This window comes from Podarcis melisellensis (assembly GCF_964234715.1).
Source record: "Podarcis melisellensis genome assembly, chromosome: 2".
Taxonomy (NCBI): domain Eukaryota; kingdom Metazoa; phylum Chordata; class Lepidosauria; order Squamata; family Lacertidae; genus Podarcis; species Podarcis melisellensis.
In genome coordinates this window covers 41,795,911-41,801,005 of record NC_138529.1, presented here as the reverse complement: position 1 = coordinate 41,801,005, position 5,095 = coordinate 41,795,911, and positions in this window count along the sequence as shown.

Sequence of the window (5,095 nt, the reverse complement as noted above, 5' to 3'; positions counted from 1 at the left end):
AGTTTTAGAATTGTGAGTGTTAACTTTTAAAAAGATTTCCTGTTCTGTTCTAAAAGGTGTATAAGATCATTTTTCTCCTACCAGTGTGCATTTCATGGCACACTGATACCATTGGACTTGAAGACAGGGAAAGGCATGATCAATTTAAGAGGCAGATTATCAGTTTCTGCTCTGTGTTCTATGGTTCAGTGAATAACTTTTGTTCATAAGATAGAGGAAGATGGTATGTAATCCACAATACTGCTCCCCTGTGTGTTTACTCAGAAGTCAATCTCACTATATTCAGTGGGGCTTACTACCCAGTAAGTGCATAGGATTGCACCCTAGTCTTGAACTTGCCTGCTCCTGAAACCCTTTGAACTCTTATTCAGGCCCACGCCCTGACTTCATTCTGAATTAAGGTAGTTACAACAAAGACCAGACAGTAGATCATTATGTTAGGCATGCAGTAATTTTAAAGTGTTGTGTTAGCAATTCCCTACAATGTGAAATTCAGGAGATAATTGCAGGTTAGTGGTTGTTAGATAAATGCAAATTGAAATAACTTCTAACTGGAGAGTAACAGCCCTCATAAGCCTGATAAGAAAGCATTAGCATATGTTACCTCTGGGATGTTCTGCTTTCAGATAAGCATTGGATGATTAATATTTTGGTACTGAAAAACTCAGAATTTTGGATAAAACATTCTTATTATGTGTGAGTGTGAATCACAAAAGCAATTCCTTTATTTTCTTAGGAGCTGCTTTTCAACTTTTAAAAAATTAGTGTTCATAACCATCTTAATCAGGCACAGAACAAAACCAGATGCATTTGCAAGCAGCACTTCATAACCTGCCTGAAGCATGGGAGGTTATGCAAGATATACAACTCATTTAGCACTCAATTTAATGATAAGAACATCTGTCAAAAGCAGGGTGGGGAACCTCCATGGGGTTTTTAAAAAGCAGAGTCTTCTCTTAAACCTCCTCTAAATACATACTTGGTGGCATGACCACAAGACGTAGGAAGTGTTAAGTTCTACTTTTTCCCCATCAAGGAGATCCCAGAGTATGGTTGACATGCTTGTTTATCATCATTTTAGATTGTTCCCAGGCTTCCCTGTTGTCCTGCCTCCTGTACAATGTATATATGTAGCTAATGAATAAGATCATATAAACATCAAATGTTAATAATTTCATTATTTTTAAATATCAAAGTGCAGATTTTAAACGCAGCATAAGGGGTCTCTGTAGTATAGTGTATTTTAAAATTGGGTTTTAGAGTTTTAAGGAGTTTTTAAATGTTTTATGTAGTTTTGTAGTTTATGTAGTTTTTATGTACCGTAGTTTTATGTAGTTTTGTGGTAGTTTTGTGTAGTTTTTATGTAGTTTTTCAATTTCATTGTTCTGCAAGGAACAATGACAATAAAGATAACATAATCGTAATCGTAATTTTATCTGCTGTTCTGCCCTTCAGTATTTCAAAGTGGGCTGTGGGCTTACAGTCTAAAACCAACAAGAAGGCTAACACCCTTACTACACTGATAACATTTATTATCTGATAAGAATATGCTAATGCTTACAAATGCTGATAATGTTTTAATAGTTTTTTGGATGTTATGTGCTGCCCTCAACACCATCTTTTTCTCTTCCTCTTTTTTTTTTTAACTTGCACACTCCGTATTGTTTATAAAGGAATTATAAGGGGAGACAGGTTGTCACAAATCCAGTAGCCTTGGTAAAGGGCTGATAATGTTATAAAGGAAGAATGATTAAACACAGAAGCCACTTCAGGTGTTGTAGGTGGGCGGTGAATATTAATGAGCTAGGGGGAATCCCCGCTTCTCGCGGGGCTGACGCCAGCCCCACGAGATTGTTGATGGGTCGAGAGCCCGCAACCCCACCCCCTCTCTAGATCGGGAGTGGCTTTGTTTTAACTCATTACTGAATGTATTTTAAAAGGTAACTATCGTCAAACAAGGAAAATAAAAAATACCAACATAATTTTGTGATTTTACAAAGCATAATATAACTAATAATTTTCTTAAATTATTGGGGGGGCAGAGCCCCCCCAAACGAATTTTTGAGGGGGCTCGGGCCCCCTCAGGCCCCATGGAGTCGGCGCCTATGCCAAGGGGTTAATCCAGAGAAAGAGCGTTTTATTCTGCCATCAGTTCACAAAAGACAGGCCGCACCGAAAACATTTTACAAGCAGGTTTTATCCTTTTTCCAAACCCCTGTTTTCCTCTCCCCCTTCACAGATTCTTACATAGAAATGTTGCTTTTCGGTCTCTGGCCCTGCTCCTGGAAGTATGTTGCAAGTCAATGTACCAGGACAAGGTTATCTTGGATCTGGGAAGCGAAAAGCTTTTCTGTTCTCAGCTATGGGTTTGTTACAGCGTTTTTGTTACAGAGGACTGCTTAGCTCATGCTTTTTGTCTTAGAGGGAAATGCAGTTTTTAAAAATGTGTACGCAAAGGCCTGGCTGGGGGGGGGAATTCACAAACAGTTTTTTAGGGCTTTCTGGGGTAACCCTAACTGTACCCCTTCAGTGTGTTTCAACAGTGTTAACATGCAAGGAGATCTGTGAAAATGAACAAAAAAAACCATTGCCATTCTGGATCTCCTCCTTGAATGGGAGCACTAACCTCTAAAGTAAGAAGCCTCTTGTATTTGTAGAGACTCCCTAAAGATCTGAAGTTGGGGGGGGCAGGAAGAAAATTGGAAGAAAAACAACCATACACACAATTTTCCATTCCATGGGCCTTCACATCTCTAACCCCATGCATTGTAGAGCATAGGGCTTAGACATGATAGCTAAATCTGACCTCCGTGTTCAGAGGCAGTATATTACTAAATACTAATTGTTAGGAAGAAAGAACAAGGAAGTCCTGTGAGTTTCCATAAGGCACCTTGAGTGGACATTGTGGGCAACAGGATGCTGCACTCGATGGGCCCTTGGTCTGACTCAGCAGGGTTTGTGGTTTTACTTGTTCCTGTGGTTACAGCACTCCGATAAAAGTTTATTGCTTTTATTGTCTGGAAAGGCACTAAATAAGTGTGTGTGTGTGCTAACCCAAGGCTGAAGAGAATTAAGGGTCAACAAAAGAGAGACTACCCACTGGAGCAGATGACCAAGATTGCTTTCACAGCAAAATAGCATAAAACTGTAAGGGACTAATATGAAAGCATTGTAACTGGGGCTGAGGGTTAAATAAAGGTAAAAGGGACCCCTGACCATTAGGTCCAGTAATGACCGACTCTGGAGTTGCAGCGCTCATCTTGCTTTACAGGCCGAGGGAGCCGACGTACAGCTTCCGGGTCATGTGGCCAGCATGACTAAGCCGCTTCTGGTGAACCAGAGCAGCGCAAGGAAACACCATTTACCTTCCCGCCGAAGCAGTACCTATTTATCTACTTGCACGTTGACATGCTTTCGAACTGCTAGGTTGGCAGGAGCAGGGACCGAGCAACGGGAGCTCACCCCGTCACGGGGATTCAAACCGCCGACCTTCTGATCGGCAAGTCCTAGGCTCTGTGGTTTAACCCACAGCGCCACCCGCATCCCATTGAGAGTTAAACAGTCATGGTTAAATACTCTCACACATCCAACCTCAAAGCTCCTGCCTCCAGTCAATTGAACAGAGGAGGAGAGACCTCATGATGTACAGTACTTCAGTTTCACTTCTCCCAAATTGCAAACAAGCACCTGATCTTCACCAATCCAGACCAGTCTCTGTTGCTCTCCCTTGCACAGCAAGACCCTTAAATCCTAAATACACTGTTGGCTCTTGGACGAAACGGGAAAGGAAATGTATATCTTCTACTGTTATTCATCCCATCATTACTGACGATTAACCTCTTAAACATTTTGATGGCACATGTGACATAACAGGAAAGTCCAGAAGAAGCATCAGGCATCTTTTCAACTGATTGCGTGCTACAGCAAACATGAGAGGGAATTGTCAAAGAGAAAAATAAATGATTTTGTAAAAAAACAGCCAAAAATCACAACAAAAATACCCACCCAGATGTTGAACAGAATAGGATGAGCTAAAAGATAAATAAGCATGAATTGAATGACATTCAAGATGTGTACTGGGCACTTTCCCTGACAGATATAAAGGAGAAGAAAAACAAGGTAGAGCATCAGAGCATCCCAGGTTGTAATACCATTATATTTAGAACCGAGATCCTTTCCAAAAGGGCGAGGTTTAAAATATAGAAAGTGTATCGGATGTCTGGAGATCATCTATTAGTGTGAATCACAGCATGCCGCCGAGGAGGGAGAAGAGATGGAGAACTGGTGTCCATGGAGACACCTCAAGAAATATGTGCTAACTCTAAACCCAGGTACTTGAACCTGGAAAAGATAAGATAATCAAGTGTCTAAACAGTTTGACTATCATCATCACTTAAGATTTCTATGGCATTTCATTTGATAAAATTTAGATATAAAATAGCTTTGCAAATGATTTTGATGTCCATTCAGGAGGAATATGACTGCTCTGTAGGATCCAGAAGGTACACATTTGTGTGCTAAATGGAAACTGCCAGTGTTTAGAATTGCTTGGAGATAATAGTTGTGGTACGTTGGCTTGGTTTACTGGCCATTATTTGGCTTGGCAACCATAAAAGTACCCTGTTTATGTCACCAACTCTGGCTACTGCCAGTATAAGGGAAAACAATTTCTAACTAAAAGGTCTTCAGCATGATAGAAGGCTGATAAAAGGAACACAGAACAACACCTTTCTCTTGTTAAGCACATGACAGGTGTTTTTAGAGTAGCGCTAGGGACTACAACATAGCATCATTTTACTTTTAAGCAATTAAAGGTAAGGATTCACATGTTAAGTTGGATTATGGGAACTCCGGAGTCTATCCAGTCTTCCATTGGTTTGCTTCCCATGTTCTCTTGGATATCACTCATAATTGCTTAGAAAGCTTCTCCAACTAAGTGCAGTTGGAGCTAGGATTGATGTGCAATGGAATGTTCTCCCACTCTCCTCCCAAATCTTATTTGGGGTTAGTTAGAAACCACATGGTGTCCAAAACATAAAATGTGTAAGCTCACAGCTGAATATTGGAATTAGTTTGTTGCATAAGAACAAAGAAG